Source organism: Vidua macroura, chromosome 2 (genome assembly GCF_024509145.1).
Source record: "Vidua macroura isolate BioBank_ID:100142 chromosome 2, ASM2450914v1, whole genome shotgun sequence".
Taxonomy (NCBI): Eukaryota; Metazoa; Chordata; class Aves; order Passeriformes; family Viduidae; genus Vidua; species Vidua macroura.
Genome location: NC_071572.1, coordinates 57,076,267 through 57,094,406, shown reverse-complemented (window position 1 = coordinate 57,094,406; position 18,140 = coordinate 57,076,267). Strand labels below are relative to the sequence as shown.

Genomic DNA, 18,140 nt, shown 5'->3' with positions numbered 1-18,140 from the left:
AACATTTCATGAACAAGTGCTGTGCACTGGGAATCCTGATCCAAAAAGCACAGCCATAAGCTAAACTAAAAGCACAGCCATAAGCTAAAGCCAGAAGAGGACTGGTTAGAAATAGAGCCTTAAATAATAAATCAGAAGATCACTTTTGCTAGGAATGGAAAAGAAATCTGGCATATGAAGACATGGGAAGGTACTGTCAGCAATAACATTACTTAGACCTCCAACCCTCTAACCATATTAACCATTGTCTTTAAAAGGTAAGAAATTTTTTTAAGTGTTGGCTTGTAACCCTTTTGATAAGAAAAATATAAAAGTAGTGCAAGGAAAACTGATTTAAAAATTAAAATAAATCCTAGCTCAGCTTTACTCTCCCTTATTGCTCCAAACTTACTTGAGTTTTAGTACAGTGTGGTTAGAATGTAAAAATTATTTCTTTCTAAGTGGAGAGCCAAAGCCAAAAAAGAAACCATTCTCATCAACATTTGTTTAGTTGTTAGCATTTTGTTTAGCCTGTTAGCATAGTTGTTTAGTAGTTATCATTTGTTCTATCAGAAACTGGATGAGAAATATGTAATGAGCTGTATTTGTTGTCTTCCTTCATCACTGGGCAATACTGATATTCTTTCCTGCACCCCAATAACAGGGAGATGCAGCAACTCCTCTAAAAAATCCAAGCACTGGAAAGTAGAGTGTGACTTGCAAGGAGCAGCCTTCCCCTGTGGCAGAGATTGATCTTGCATCAGCAGCACTCATGGAAATTAATACTATATAAGAGAGTATATAAGAGAGTGATAACAAAATGTTATCATTTTCTTTTAGATGCCTATATTAATTTTAGACTCCTGCTATTGCACATGTCCCTTTCTGTTGTTCCCCTTTGTCACCTTTTGCAGTCAATAGGGAGGAACAGGCATTTTTAAGGTGTTTCTTCTGACCCATTTAAAATGTTTGTATTAGGATGAGATAAACTGTACTTCAGTACTGTCTTACTTTCTTTAGGGTGAGCCATAGGAGTTCAGACATGGACATCTACGTTCCACACCCTCAGTAGACATCTCTAATTTGTCATATAAAACCCAGACAAAAGAGAAAACAAGACTAAGAGAGAAAAAGAGGGGAAAAGACAAAGAGAACAAATAATGCCAGAGTTCCTAGTATGTGATGTAACTAAAATTCAAAAGCTAAGTAACAAATTTAAAGTTAAAAAAAAAAAGATAAAAAAGATAAAAAATCAAACAGCATCTCAAAAAGAGCTCAAATACCTCGATTCATCTCCACAAAGTGGGTCAGAAGAAGCATGTTATCTTTTTCCCTTAATTTTAGACTGAAAGGTCACCCAACTCACCACCACTGCAAGTTTGTTCTGTGTGGTATATCTGTTAATGTCCTCATAAAAAAATAAATTTCAAAATATATGAACTTGAGGAATGTTGTTTTATTCTAAAGGAAAAACTGAAACCATTTGTAAATGCATCTTCAGAGATTCCTTTATTTTTGAAATTTCTGTAAGCATTCTTTTTCCTAGTTTGGCTCCATTTCCTTCTGACTCGTTCTAAACAATTCTGTTTGTTTTCATGCATGTTAGGGGACTCACAAGTACTAATTCTGGACAAAAGAAAAGGGGTTAAAATTTTATGCACTCCTAGTATAGCTGTACTCAAAGCCATCAACTCAGCAAGGGTTAAACTGCAATTAACAAATTTACAGATGAATTACAATTACTTGAAAAGATTTTTTTTTTTTCAGAATAGGAAGGAATTCAAACAACAGAGAGTGGAAAAGAATATTAAGAAAATAAACAATGCAGAAATCTTTCACTCTGTTAGTAAAAGAGACTACTTTTTTTCCTTGCAGTCTTTTGTCTCTTTTAGACTTGATACATTTTGGTGCTTCAACAGTTGGTAAATACTTTCTTTCTCTAAGAGTTTTAGTATTCAGTTATGCTATATTGCACTTCAGGTAATCTTATTTGTAAATGAATCTGTAGGATTGATGTTAATATGTAGTGTAATTTGTTAGGCACAATCTTGAAAAGTCGTAAACTCACTTTGCATCCTCACATACTCATATATTAAAGAGTTATAATTTATAATAAACATCTGCTTTATAATAGTGATGTGACAGAAGGCACTAGACAAGGAAAAAGGGCTTTAGGTGTGATACACCAAGCACAAATATGCACATGTATAAGCAAACCTTCAAATTATAACTGAGTGATTTTCTTATGCCAGTCTGAGGATTATTAATACACACATCAATGTCAAATTTAATAAAGCTGTTGCATTAATTGTAACTATAGTGTCTTGTACTAACACCTGTCAAGGTGTTTCTAGTGCAGAAAATCTCTGTCATGAATGAGCTAGATAACATAAATTATAAGTGAACTAGCCTTTTACCTCAGGAGATCCAAATTCAAAAACTGCTTTTAGTCTCAAATGAGTTGCTTATCACACCCCCTGAACCTCCAAATATGGCACAGTTCTGCATGGGTGGAAATCTGGACTCAGGAGATGTGATGGATTGGAATATTAGGCTGTATCACTAATCAAGATTGTGGTGTATTGGCAGAGACAAGTAGGGAAGTGTATACGTGTGTGCAGCAAAATCCAGCTCCTTCCCTCACAAGCCAGCACTATTCATATCTTAAATTCTATAAGCAGGATGTTTGTTAGCAAATTTTGGACAGAAAAATAAGATGCTGTTACTAATGACAGCTTTTGCAAATCAACCACTTACAACTGTTGATTATATTCTCCCATCAGAAGCAATGGTATCCATGTGAACACCAATCAGTGCTACTTATCTCTGAAAATGCTGAATATCATTGTTGAAGCCTGAATGCAAAGATCTACGAAGACTGCAATCCCATAAGTTTCAGTTTTCTACAGAACTGCTCTCATGCAAAATAAAATTATAGAGAAGCATCTCATTCATGAAAAAAAAAAAAAAATAAAAAGGAAAAATTCCCAGTGGAAAATCAATAAAAAGTATTTTTATGGTAACAATATCATATATTAATATCTCTTTGCAGGAATTGCATCCATTTAAATTTAATTCATCCAATTTTCACTGGAGGTAAGACACCACAGTGCTAGGGCTGTGCAGAATCACAACTCACATTCATTTATACAAACATGCAAAGCCAGCTAAAGAAAGCTCCTGCCATGTTCTTGCACACCACATATAGTACCATGGGATGATGGCCCTAACTTTCATCAGTGAGCAGAAGAGTGAAGAGAAGGGTGCTGGCAGCATCCACATGAATTTTAGTGACGGCTGTGCCAAAGCCACATTCCAACTTGAAGGTCTCGTCGTTGCACGTTCTTCTTTTATACAATGGGCTTCACTTTTCTAACTGGGCTTCAGCAATACATCTTTAAGAATCTCTAGGCTGAAAGTGGAGGTGCAAACCTTCAACCTAACAGTAAAATGTTTATATTTTTAGAGCAAAGCAATGAAAATCCTTATTAGCACAGGGCCAGGTTTTCATTTTTCAAAGCCCCAAGTTAACTGTCAGCATCCCAAACAAAGATCTGCAAAGAAAGTAAGAAGGAAACATCACACCCTCAGCATACAAAAGGCAAGATGTGGAGGGTGGATACAAGTCAGAGAGTGACTGTTCAAAGATGCCACAATAAATCTCAAGTCCTCTATTAGCAAACATTAAATATATATCTCTGCAACTTTACTAGAACTATCTGCTGGAAGATAACAAACATGAGGGGAGAACCATTTTACTGTTTCTGTCTTCCTAAGGGAAACATCCCAGCTGAACAGACTGAGATCTCCAGAACTAAGAAAGATAAAAAGAGCCTACTCAGCAGGTGGCTTTTTACTATGAGGTTTTAATGCAGTAAAGCAACCCCATGGGAAAAGCAGAAAGGGTATAAATGTTAGTTTTGCAATATTCAGATACCAACAGAGAAACCTAGATGGCAAATTTTTGTCTTTCTTCATCAATAAAAAACTGCCTAATTTTGCTATTAAGTAGGTATTTCATTATATTAATGTACGCTGGACTTTCTTTCAATACATAAATTTCCAAATAGCAGTGTTAAATGAAAAAGACTATTGATATTACAAAAACTTTTTAGAATTGCAGAATTGCATGTTATTCAAGAGCTATGTTATGAATTAGCAGTCCAGTAAGTAATATATATTTCATAAAAGTCCTAATACATATTTAAACAAATAGACAATTAATGCTTCAGAAGGTAAATTTGTATTCAGCTATTTATTGAAAAAGCAATCCAATTTCAATCTCCTTTAAAAAAAATAAAAATAATTTCTGTACAAACTTATACAGAAATGAATATGAAAACCAATTCAAAGGCCACAACTCCTTAATAATAAGCAATAAATAAAATTCCAAACGAAGACTAAATGCTATGCTTACTTATGTTTATTATGGAAAAAGATTGTATAACAAAAATAACTTGTCATAATTCACGTGCTCCTGTCTGTGTTTTGTAGCTGGAACATTCTTCTGCAACAGCACAGACCAATAACCAATGTTTTGACACACTGATTTTGTAATGGAGTAAGAAACAGAGAGTGAATAAGTAATGTGTAATTGGTAAATTAAAAGCACAGAGACTTAGGGAATACAGATCACTCCATTCAGACTAAGTTTTCTGATGTCTATTTATTTTTATGTTTATATTTACATTTATAAAATCAGCATTAGAAGGCTAGAGATATGCACATATGTACACATATATTTGTACACATATATAGTCTGCCTTCTACCTAAACAAGAAGATGTAACTATGATTTCTATCTCAAAGAGAAACTGGTAATAGAGTCAGATTTTTCTTTGATAATCTTGGGTTTTTTTTGTGAAAATGTTCATAATCCTGCTTTTCATAGCAAAGTAGGAAATTAGCAAGAAATAACTTTAAAATGTATTAAACATTGCTTTTGGACATAGTTTGTACTGCTATTTCCAATCAGAATTTTTCTCAAAAGCTTTTAATCTTACCTTTTCTTCAAGATGCACTTCCAGGATTTGTTTAAAATACATCTGATCCTTGCTTACAGCATTGCCTATCTGCTTCTCTGGAGTGCATCTCTCTCACAGAGATACATATCTTCAAAAACAGTAAAAAAAACAGTAACTAGCAAAGATTCTTCATCCATATGGGCACATACACGTGTTCTCAGCGCTTTGGATAGTGACAGGTGGCTGAATTTGGGGTGGGGGAAGTTACTGTTTCCAACATCTGGTTCCATAAAAGGTCATAGCTATTGATTATAATTATCTTAAATGAAATGAAGTGGATTTTGGCTAATGAATAAAAGATGCAGATGTAAAAGTATACTTTAAAACTATCCATGTGGAACTCTATCATTATGGCAATACTGCATTTATTAGAGGTTGGAGAGACTAAAACAATTCTAGAAGTTTGACATTCTCTTTCAAGGAACAAAGAAAAGCTCAAATTTAATAAAGGTCGATTAAGAATGAATCCATCTCATTGTTCTAAGATCATACAGTCACAGAATGGCCACTGAGTACACTCAGTGTTCATTAAATAGAAAAAGAGGTCACAACTTTTTACTGAAATATAGCTAAAAAGAATTACATGAGTCTTTTAGAAAAGTAAAAAGAAAACAATGCTGAAGTATTTAGACAACCCAATAATTATTTTTATTATATATTTCAAAAATTTTTCCAGTAGATATTTTTAAGGAAAAAGCCTACCTTAGTTAATTTACTGTATTTTGATTCTAATGTCACAGAATATTCTAAGAGTTAGAAATCTCATGTTTTGATATAGAGGGGAAAAAAAAGCAAAAGAATATCACCTATATCTCTGGAAAGCTTTGGAGAAAAACAGCAACAGATTTCAAATTAAACAATCAAGCATGCAGATTCCTGGGACTAATGAACGTGGAAAACATTGCAAGTGATAAAAGGTTATGAGTTTGTTTTTGACGTGATTAAGTCTGTGATCATCATGCCAGCCCAAAATGACAGGGAAGAAATACAAGGAGTCCTTGAAGTGATAAAGTATGAAAGAATATTTGTAATGAGAACAGGACTGCTTCTGTAGAAAGAAAGTAAAAGATATTTGCAAACATTCGTAAACACTTTCAAAGACCTTAAAAAAAAAAGAGTACCCTAGTCCAAAGGTGCTTTGGCAGTGAAAAGGAAATTAAGTTCTCCAGATTCACATCCAGTCCAATAAGAGCAGTCTAGTCCCAATTGCCTAATGAGCCATAATCGTTAATGAAACCTGCGTGTCAGTACAGTCAAGCACAGAAGGAGACTCTGTGTAGCCTTAGTAATTGGATATATCATGGCTCACGTCTTTAATTGCAAGACACCAACCACATTTGAAAACAAATTGTTTGTTTTGACATGTATTGTTAAAACTTAGGCATGTGAAACTCCAGCAGACAGGATCTCCCCCTGGAGGTGCTCACAAGCATCTACTGCCTTTTAGTCACTTTAGGGAAGTGAAGAATGCATTTTTAGAAAACTTGTTCACTAGCTGCTAAAATGCAGTTGCCAGTAATGTGACTAAGCTATAACAAGTGGATCCCATTCCCTAAAAGTAAAAAATATATTTATTTTATTATGGTGATCAGATCTGCAAATCAAACACAAGTCTAAGAAAGATTTGAGGGTTGTGTACTCTCTCTCCAGAACAGTTGACAGGAGTGAGGTAGTACTGATTAAAGTGTACTGGTACATCAAACTGAATTTACCCTAGAAATCAGATCCTCAGAATAATTGCTCAGGAGGGGGAGCTGCAAAAAGTGGTCCTAACTCTTAAGATTGGAATGGTTAACACTGTCACTAGTCTTATCTGAAGCAAGAGCTCTCAGTTTCATGTGAAGCTCTTGAAAGGTACCACACATGGTGAACTCTAGAGTAACATAGGAAAAAAATGTTGAAAAAGATATGGTAAGACCATTTAGGCCTACCAAAACAAAGGACAATATTTGGAAACAATATCTGTAAGGTAAATATTAGTGTTTACTTCATGCAACAAGAACAAAAGCCCTACTAGGAAAATAACTTATGTTTTTGACAAGTCAGACACAGATTTGTTTATGTTAACTGAAGAATTTCGTTGCTCCTACGCTTATAGTCTCATTTCCGTGAGCCAGCTTTGCAAATGAATATTACAGATGACTCCATGGTTATGTGTATTGTACCCACTCCTGCCAAACATACTATGCTTAACACAACCGCATCTAAATATGGATGGAAGGATTTCGGTTACAGACAACAAAAAATCTTGCAGAGGAATTAGATGCACCCATACACATGAGGGTAAGCAATTTTCAGCATCTAGATCTAAAGGTGTTACTTCCTGTTTTTTGACTGTCTTTATTTTTAAAAGGTTAGACTAGAGTTGTTTCAGTGGTAGTTGGAAAATATCTGAAAATATAGCTCAAATTCAAAAAGCTTATGAAATCAGCCTCTGATCATCTTATAGTTAAGTTGAAGTATAACATCAGTGAAGCATTACATCTTAACAATTTATTTTTTATGAGAATTAATTATAAAAAAATGAAAACAATACTGTCTTTCATGTAAGAAACTTATAGTAAAAAAAAATTTGCATAAGGATACAAGGGCAAATTCAAATAAAGAAGTGATTAGAATGGCAAGCTGCCAACAATTGATGTAAAAGTTAAAATGAATCTTGCATATAACATCTCTTGCACCTAAATAGTTTTCTAATTAATTGTTGTTCATCAGACAGGATGATAGAATGGGTTAAACTTTCTCAATTTTTCTAAGAGGGAATAAGGAATAAGGAATGCTGTCTGCCATCTTGTCTTAGATGCTTTCAGCAAGAGAACAATTTCATCAGAATAAGTCAAATAAGAAATCATGCTATCTATATGAACTGGATAACTGCGTTTTGCCAATAGCACTTTCATATCTCTAGAGAAACTTGCAAGTACAAATTATGACTGAGCAAACCCTGTAAGGCAAAAAAATTAAGATGAAAAATGAAGTTATAAGCAAATTTAAACTACACAAGTATTGCTCAAGTGAATATGTTGAATTTAGAAAAACTAAGATACTTGAGTGTATTTTTCCGTTTGAAATTAAATTGCAATGAAAAATGTAAAGTTGAACTTGTAAAACATAGATATCTAGAAAAGGGAAATACCTTCATTTTCAGCACATAAATATCTTTTTTTTCTTTTTCTGAAAGTAAATTTTCAGAACCTTTTATTTTACTCAGACCAAAACTAAAATATTCTACTTAAAATGAAACAGAACACAATTTTTGCAATGTTATGATTTAGCCATAAAACTAAAAGAAAAAAAAGCAGTGTGAAGTTTTTATACTCACCCTTTTTTTATATAAAAGGGAAATGCTTTTGCACTTTTCAGGTGCTCATAACATGCAATGAAATTTACATTATTCGAGATTAAGTAACACAGTCATAACTTGTTATGGTGACACAAGTGAAGAAACTTTCTGCTGACCATCCTGTTTTAAGACGACAAGTATGTACTTGAACATCCCAGCACTAACATGTTCTATGCTGGGTTGGTTCAGTTAGGGATTTTAATAAATGTTAGTTAGATTGGTTCTCAGTACCCCTATTTTCCCTCACAATGGTTTGCTCCAAGTTACTTACCACAGGAGCTCTTACATGTCAATCTTGTAGCCACTCCCTGATTCTTCTTGAAAGTTCTGTATCAATCACCCCACCTTTGCAATCCTATTTGTCCCAGAACACTGTACCCACCTCTGTTATGTTCCCATAGGTTGTTAAGTTCTATGTCACTCCCCTGCTGTCTGTCCCTATTGTGCGAGGGGGGTTTCCACCTCTATCCGCCCACCCCCTACTTAACTTAATGCTTTCTTTGTCCTGTCGCCATTTTGCCTTGCATCGCGCTGGGAGCGGTCACTCCGACCATTGCTGCGACCACGCATGGAATAAAAGCTCTCAGGCCTGCAAGCAAAGTGTGCCTTTCTCGTCCCTTCTCTTCCTCTCAGCATGAAGCTACCAAAGCTGCTTACCCACGCCGGGACACTCAGAACCCTGGAGTGCCCATTCACATGGCGGCTACGATCTCACAAAAGCAGCGCTAGCCAGGGCCTCTCGGCTGCTTGAGGTCATAGCAGGTAAAGGCCGCACTAACACTCAGCAGATAATGTTTCCAGGTATTCCAGTATTTCACAAAAAATATTAGCAGAATATTAACTGTTTCATCATGGAAGGAAAATTTAGAAGCCATTGGTCAACAGCATGAGTATGAGAGAGCTAACGAAAGACTCTTTCGAAGTCCCCCCCAATACTAGAATAAGGAGGCTGCTTTTTTGTGGAACATTTCATCTTGAATTTCAGAGCTTTAAAAGCAAAGAGGAGAAATTGATAGATGGGTACAGTGTTTGAGTGTGTTGTCAGCAATATGCAATGGAGAACAGCGGGATCATTGGTGGGATTATATGTGGCACAAAAGTCATGCCTCACCTACATGGTAAGATTTTACAAGTATTATTACTGAAGTTCTTTTAATAATATGTATCCTTCTTCACAGAATTTATCAACACATGGGAATACAACAGCATTTTTTTTATACAGCCTACAGAATGTAGAATGACTTGTCCTCAGGAGATGAGCCTAAGGTATAAATCAATAGATCCCTGCTAGTGTGATCAAGAGCATACCTTTCAAAAATATCAGGAAAGAAAAGACCCCCATACACAGAAACAGTATTTGCAGCTCCCCATCAGTGTTGCAGACACTGCTCCCCAAGGTTCCGTCGGGTTTTAAACAAAAAGAAAGGCAGATCAATAACACAATGATAATAAAAAAAATGAAAGGGTTCCTCACTATAAAAATAAACCTCAACATATTATTGCTATTGTTGCTGCTATTTCAGCTGCTATTAAAGATTGTGGATAATGCTTTTATAATGATTCTGAAGGGTTAACACAGAAAGACCTTACCTATTCTATCACCAAACAATGGGTACAATTGAGGCCTTAATGAAAGCCTGTTTTCAGGCTTTATTTACCCAATAAAGTTTAATTTCCAGTTGTGTCGAACCTTAAACTATGTATTAATGGACTGGGGGGAGGCTAACATTACTGTAATGAGAATTTGGTCTGTGTACTTTCATGCCTGCAAGCCTGTACCTCACACAGATTACATATGTCGTCACATATTTAGGACAGAAGTGCACATATCTGTCTAAATAGAAACAATCTTTACCTGTGTTTGTGACACTCTCAAGGTACCAGTTATCCCAACAAATAGCAAAAGTAAAAAAAAAGCCCAGGTGGTATTTTACACTGAAGCATTAAACAACATACTCTAGTCAGTATGAAATACAGACCAGTCTAATGAAGCAGTCAATAGCAAATCAAGACATTTCAGGCATGTCTCCAACAAGCAATGGTGTGTGTGATATCAAAACCTTGGAATAGCTTCATCACTGAGGCTATCTCCTAGCAAGAAGGGATACAGAACTATCAACAGAGCACACTTTAAACCTTTCTAGCTCTGCTGAGAAGCTGGGATTGCTGGCTCAGTCCACAACTGTCACTTCCAGCACTGTTTTGGTTATCTGAGCTCATTCCTTGACACAAATCTGCTCTGCAGGATGACACACCAACTACATGAGCTCCATTCAGGGGGTATCTCCGAAGCCAACATATGGAAATGTTTCCTGCTTTTATAATTGACCCTAGAGAAATCTTGTGTGCTCTCCCAGTCACTATCATGTGCCACACCATGCAATAATTTTCCTTGTGCTTTTTCCTCGAGACAACTACACACATTACCCCAAACCACATTTCTTGCAGTGTACAGCTCTTGGCAGACTATATCTTTAACTGGTAGCCTTTCCATACAAAACACAATTGCTAATTTCTCTGAAAGGTATTATGCATATAGAACAAAGATAAAAATACATGCTTAGATTTTTTTTTCTTGCTTGCTTTATAGATTTAGCTGTGAAAACACACAATATCTACATGCCTGGACTTTAGAAACAGGGAGGCATTCAGCAACGTCCCTTTCTTCCATGTTTCTTTATGGATTGCTTCTGGACAGCACCTGTACACTATGCTACTTACTGTGAATGCATTCTGCAGGTGTTTGTCTCTTCCTGCACATTGCACAGAGTGTGGATGCCTTAGAGAATCCTAGACTGTAATCCAGGGTCTGAGGCGTAAAAGTTAGGCATTGTAAAGCTCAACATTATGTGGGGTTTTTTTTGTTTTGGATTGAGCTTTCTAGCCCCAGGCATGTTCAGTCTGCATCAACACCTAACATTTAAGCCATTGCAGTATCTCACACAAGACCCTTAGAGCATTCCCCCCCTACAACTTTTATTTCTTGCCCACAGTATTCCTATTCTGTATCCACATCACATAACCCTATGCAGGGTATTGTCTGACCTCAGCCACTAAGAATTCAACAGAACAATTGCAGTCCACTCTGCAACACCCTCTTGACTTATTTCTTATGCTTTTGAAAGATACAAGATAGCAGATGATTAGTAGTAAAGTGGAAAAAAAAATAAAATCTGTGAGGCATTTTTTTCCTATGTCTAAGATTTCATCGGGAATGGGACAAAATTTTACCTTGCACTTCTGAAATTGCTGTTGTTTGCACTAAAAGAATTATGTGTGGGTATGTCATTACCAAAGCTCTGCGTCGCTGTTGTTTCCCAGGACTGTGAAATCAATACATACTTTCTGAAGCAATAGTTTTGAAACTTAAAATGTGAATTTCTTGGTTTATATTTTCCCCAGGTTTCAGTTATTCTTTTGCCTGTGCTTCCCCATTCTCTATGTTGTTAAACAGAAAAAAAAGAATCTTCAGATTGTTGAGAACAAAAGATCATAATAATTCTAATCTGCTGTTATTGAGGAGAAACTACAGGAATTTTAATATACACTGTATCAATATTATACATCAATATACCTCCTTCAAAGCAGTTGTGTTCTATCATCACAAAAAAAAAAAATCTACGATTAATATCACACACCATGCACGGGTAAAAAATTTGAATATTAAAACTTTTATAATGTAGTCACATTGTATGCAAGACAGTTGCTTGATAGGTCTCAGTATCCAATGCATTTACTTTTCCAATAAAAATATTCATACATTCATCCTATGGTCTAGTACAGAGAACACTTTGTCTTAACACAAAAGTCTGAGGTGTAAAACTACATTAAAAGAAACATGTTTACTTCATTACAGCTTGTGTACACATTTCAGACAAGCATATTAATCCTATTTACAAGCACTAATGAAAATTTTCAGCACTTCTGTAACACAGTAAGATAAATTAGGACTAATACATAGGCAGGGACTGTGAACTACAAGACTAGAAACCAATAGTAGATCTTAAACTTTTATTGTACTATTATTATTACTATTATTATTAGTAGTAGTATTGCTGTTATCATCATCATCATCACCATCATCACTAAATACAGATTCCAGTTGATCCAGATATTTGTATTATTGTTACAGCTAAATTCAGCTATTGGATTCATATTTCATATTGCCAAGATAAATAGCGTCCTGACAGGGTGGCCCTATACTGTGATCAGTAGGATCTTACAGCATTCTTGCTCCAGGAGGTTATTGGTAGTAAACAATAGCTGGAATAAAGGAAGAAATAATATCTGGAGGCACTGCTGGCTTTCTGCTCTGCTCCTCTCTTCACTCCCACCCCCCTTTTTGTCTCTCTCTCCCCTCTTTGATCACTTTGTATAAGAAATTGATTCCAATAGAAATGTACAATCAGAAACAAAAAGCAGGAAAAAAAGACCAAAAGAAAAAAAAAGGAACTAAGAAAAGAAAAGGTCACAATTCAGGCCCATAAGGAGACAAGCATGAGAACGTTCCCTAAGTAAGCGATCTTTAGACCATACAGGAAAAACTGAAAAGTAATCAATTTTAAAAGGATGAAAAAGAAAAATGTTTCAAGATTGGAGGCCAAGATTGTGCCTCCTTTGTCCTTTCCCTTGACTGCTCAAGCTGGAAGACAAAACTGAAGCACACCATGTTCCTCCTTCAAATTCAGATTTTTTTCATAAAAGAACAAGGGTGGGAAGAAGAGGCAGAGAAATTGTTACTCCAAAGTCATTCCAAAGTTGGAATGACAGTGCAGAAGACAGATTTATCAGGGTCTGAGTGTGAGAAGCACTATTATACTCCTCAGTGCAGAAAAGACCAAAATTATGTTCCATAAGTTGCAATGCATGGTCCAAGCTTTAATGGAATTTATGCATCTCAGAGAAAATCCTAAATAATAAAACAAATCCTCTGAAAAGGTTTATGTATACAGAAAAATGCTACATGAGTTTTCTCAATAATTTAAAATGAAGACCAATAAAATAAAATATATATTGTTAAATTTCACAGGATGGCTGGTGTGTAATTCAGAAATTTTAGGTCTGGTTGGAATGCAGTTAATTTTCTTCACAGCAGCTCATACAGTTCTGTGGTTTTGATTTGTGACAGAAACCGTGTTGCTAGAACAGCAGTGTTTCACCTGTTGCTGAAAAGTGCTCGCACAATGTCAAGATCTTCACTGCTTCTCACCCTGACCTACACAGCAGGTGAGCCAAGGTGTGGGCAAGAAGCTGGAAGGGCACAAAGCTGACCCAAACTGACCAAGAACATATCACAAACCATACAAAGTCATGTTCAGCAATAAAACTGTGGGAGAGAGTTCTTCCAGTGCAGGCATTCCTGAGAGACTAACTGGGCATCAAATTCCTGGTGGGAGGCAGTGAGTGATAGCCTTTGCATCACCTCATGTTTCCCTTGGTGTTTTTCTCTTCACTTATTAAACTGTCTTTACCTTGACCCACAAGTTTTTCTCACATTTGCCCTCTGTCTCTTGTCCCCATTCCACTAAGGATGGGTGTGAGTGAATGACTGGGTGGATGCCAGCTGAGATCAGTTCGACACAAGAAGATAACCTGTGAGAAACCAGCAATATAGATGAAAGATAGAGCAGCTGAAATGTAAATGCTCAGGCATCCCAAAGAAGATCTACAGAAAGCAACAGGTGCATGTCATCCAAAAGGCTAAGCACAACAAAGTGCAGAGTGAAGGCTGCAAGGAAGACTTGAGAGCTCAGTGGTGGAAAAGCTTTGCATATGATGATATATAGAACTATTACACTAAAAAGAAATCAGTCTGCTAAGTCAAAAAAATAAGTATTGATACAAAAGGGAGTTGGTTTTGCATATATATCACAGCAATGCAGTGGAAACTACCAAAATTAAATCATTTACATAGTGTGGACTATCATCAACTGCAAAGACAAGATAATAGAAAATATGGGCAATTTAAGGGCAGATAGCAAGTTCACTAAATGAAGACTTCCTTAGTATTACATGAGCAACAGAGCCTGCAGTTAGGCTAACCTCTTTTAAAATCATATGATATTTTCAAGAACAACTGCAAGCATAAAACCAAAGAAATTGGTTGGAATTTCAAGTGCCTTATTTAACACAGGAATAACATTTTCAGATAAAAGAAGTTAATTTAAGAATTTAGTAGAGTCAGGCTGAAAGCAGTGATTCAGTGTAATCAAAATTTAAAAACATGTAAATCCCAAACACACAGAGCAGGCAAACCCACAGTGATACTTGTTTGCCAAAGGTTAGCATGTTTTAGAAAACCTGAAATGGTTTATTTTACATTACACATGAAGATAGCTGAAGCAGTGTTGCTGGAACAGCACCTTTTTTTCAAAATATCAAGTGCATTAGAAGAAAAAGAGTATACAAAGAAGAGGGGCCAATAAGGATAGGATAGATAAAGACATCTTTGTGAAAGTCAGAGAATACATGTTGGCTATGTAGTGTGGTAGATACTGAAATGTCAGGCAAAAACCACATTTGAATAGAGTCGAGCTATTTGAATAAAACACAAAATATGCTCACTGCCAAATGTCTCAAGCCATGAAATATTGCCTAGGCAAAAGCAAAAATTAAAAATTACAGGAAAAAGACTTGGTGCCAAATTCCAAAATTCAAAAGACAGATATTGGCAAGTATTCCTGAGTAGCATAAGTAACAACCTCACCACATTCTGCTGATGTTCCCTGGAATGAAAATTAATCCAACTACACCACAGCTGATGTTGGAAAGACACAGTATTGTAGAGGGTATAGAGCGTATAGCAGACCCCAGATTTAAGTTCTTTTGCATGAGCAAAAGTGAGCAATGTCTATACCTGAGATACTAATTACTCAAAGACTACTAGTAATTACAAAATGCATTTATAGGGAGAGGGAAACAACCCGTGTGTACAAATCTTTGAAGCTACTGCTGAAAGAAGATGTCATATCACAAATAGTTCAATAAAACATACCAATTAAATGTATCAAGACACAGATAAGAGCAAAGAAACTGTTTTCCCTGTGATGCTAGTGAGATGGGACACAGGGCAATACTCATACAGAAGAGAGTTGTCAAGCCCAGGATTACTAGCATGACCCAAATCCAAAAAAGTCAAAATAGAAAAGGAATTTCTTGTAGCAGTGTTTGCATGCAAAAAATTTAAACAATATAGTCCACGACAGATAAAATATTCCAGTAGAAGTGCCCATAAATCACTTGGGAGTGCTTTTTAAAAAACACTGTCAGTCACAGAAAGCCTTTAGACTATGCTACTGAAACTGCAAAGTGTAAGCATGAAAGAGACTGACAAATACATTGCTGATTTCTTATCCAGAGCAGCCTTGCAGTGCACAACTACAGTAACTTAACAAGAGTGTGAAATCTCTAGCCTGATATTAATGCAGAAAATGCAGAAAGACAGAAGCATCAGCTAAGTCTGCAATGTGCCGTTTCAAGGTAGAGGCCACAACATATCTAAGAACAAATGATACAAGACTTAGATTTACAAGTGCTTGCATTTATCATTCTGTCACATTCTGTCAGGACAGCCAGACCCCGTGGGAGAAGCCTTATCTGCTTCTCAAGAATACTGGAACTGCTCAGATGAGCTGAAAATCCAACACAGCATCATATATAAAATCATAAACCCAAGGTCAGTAAAAATAAATTCTCTGAGGTGCACACTGAAGTCCTACAGGAATAGCGTCCTGCTCCTCCATAATGCAGTGACACTGCACACTCTGCAGCAGTGCTGCACTAAGCCAAGATATCTGATATCTCAGAAATAGCTTTGTCATGCTTATGATGAAGCAGAAGTTATTCTACAGGACACTATGCTTGCTAAAGGTTTTTATTCTAATGGTGATATTGGACAAAAGACAATGAAGTCACACAGCATCTTAACAGGCTTTGGAACAGACCACAGCCATTACTATAACTTGGCATTTTGTTTGCAAGTGAACACAGATTATGTCTTCATTGAAGTACGCTATTTGGACATGAGTGACAAAATTCAGAACCTTTTCAGCTCATGCTTCATGTTTAAAAAGGTAGGCAACTACATGTAATGTCGAAGCACAAAATCCTATTACAATCGCTGGAAACATAACTGAGGCAGACAAGGAAGTCCTTAAGACTGTTCATCTGAAGGAATAGATCTGCCTGTGTTACAGAGGATAGCTAATCTTCAGTCTCCAGACTGGTGTGTTGACAGGCCACTACCAACTACAATGGAAGTTTAGATACCTAGTGCACTTATAGGTGCATAGATACTTTACACATAATTTAGGATTTTTAACCTTTACCTGAAGCACACACTAGTGGCATATTCACATCACTTAATTTCAATTATCTAGAGTTTGGTATGTAGCCAAAGCATGTTGCCAACTTCTGCCCATAGTCAGCAGAAGCCTGAGAACTAAACCATTCCAGAGGCTGATTCATCAAATCTGCTAAGACACCTTCTCCCAAGATCTCATGTGCCTATTCAGAGATGCTTATTTCTCTGAAAGAGACTAGGAAGGACTAATGTGAAGTGAGACAAATCCCTCCCCAAAACAATACTATAATAATTCTCAATGCTGTAGTGATGTATTTTAGCAGGCATTGTATAATACCTAAATACAGTAGAGAAGGAGGAAAACCATTTTGGTTCCCTACCATCCTCTGCATTCTCTCAGGTGGGATATGAGGGCTTTTCCCCATGAATTGCACCTTTCTAAGCAGCAGAAAGAACAGTACTGTTAAGAAGATCCTAGGAAAGAAAAATTAAAGCAAAAGGAGAGGAGAGTATGTTACTGACCCTTGATGGCATGAATTGTCAAGTTCACTAGGGAGATAGATGCAGAGAAAAAATTTCAGTGAAACCACATCAAAGAGAATCTAACATTCCATGCTGGGAATCAGACACTTAGAATTCATTAATTGAAACATTCTTTCATTCATTAGAAATTAATAAATGGTTTGCAAAGGTTTACTAACTAAAATGGTTAGTAATTTTTTAAAGATTCAAACAGAATAGTAGGGAGCTATCTATCAATAGTAACTTCTAATGAGCAGATTATTGCCATCTATAGAGTATTTATTAATAGTTTACCAGTATATTATGGACATTAGTACCATCTGCTGCAGATAATTATAACTATGTTGATAGGTGTTTGAACTGATTATACAAAACATACAATTCAGTTAGACTTCATTATAAATTATTAACCAATTTAAAGAATAATTTTGTAAACTCAGTACAAACTATTCATAAATGTATCTTTATGTAAAGGATCACAAGCTTCAATTGTTTTTCAGGATCAGATGCTATACATTTAAATGTATGTTTTGCAGTTAAGAAAGGCTACCAGCTTAAGTGATTAGCATTTAAAAAATATGTTGGGGCGACACAATTAATAAAAATTGCCACAAATACAAATAAAAAGACTGAACTATGGAATAGCTTTTCATGATATGTACAGTCTGGTATGCTGCTCATTTAAATTGATTGCCATGACTAATTTATGTTCACATTTAGCTTTTTCTGGCATTCAGAAAAATATGCCATCAAAATTATAAAAATTAAGGGCATAAAAAAGTGTCTAGGTTGAGACTATTTATGCCACGTTTTGTTCTGAATTGAAAAAAAAAATAGAATCTTTAGATAAATTACATCATAAAATCAGTAAGGAAATCAGGGGTTTTGATAAAAACACTGACAACAATGGCAGCATAAATGAGCAGCACCGGAATATCCACATCTTTGGAAGAAAATGTTCGTGCACAGTA

The 18,140-nt window shown here is 35.8% G+C and overlaps 1 long non-coding RNA gene across 1 annotated transcript; it reads right to left on the bottom strand.

Annotated features, from left to right (window-relative positions):
* Positions 1-4,395: 4,395 nt before the first annotated feature.
* Positions 4,396-8,979, bottom strand: LOC128803667 (uncharacterized). The gene is made up of 4 exons (XR_008435801.1): positions 8,617-8,979; positions 8,325-8,465; positions 4,982-6,050; positions 4,396-4,524 (listed from the first exon to the last, which is right to left on the bottom strand). It is a non-coding gene; the product is annotated as an uncharacterized LOC128803667 (long non-coding RNA).
* Positions 8,980-18,140: the final 9,161 nt, after the last annotated feature.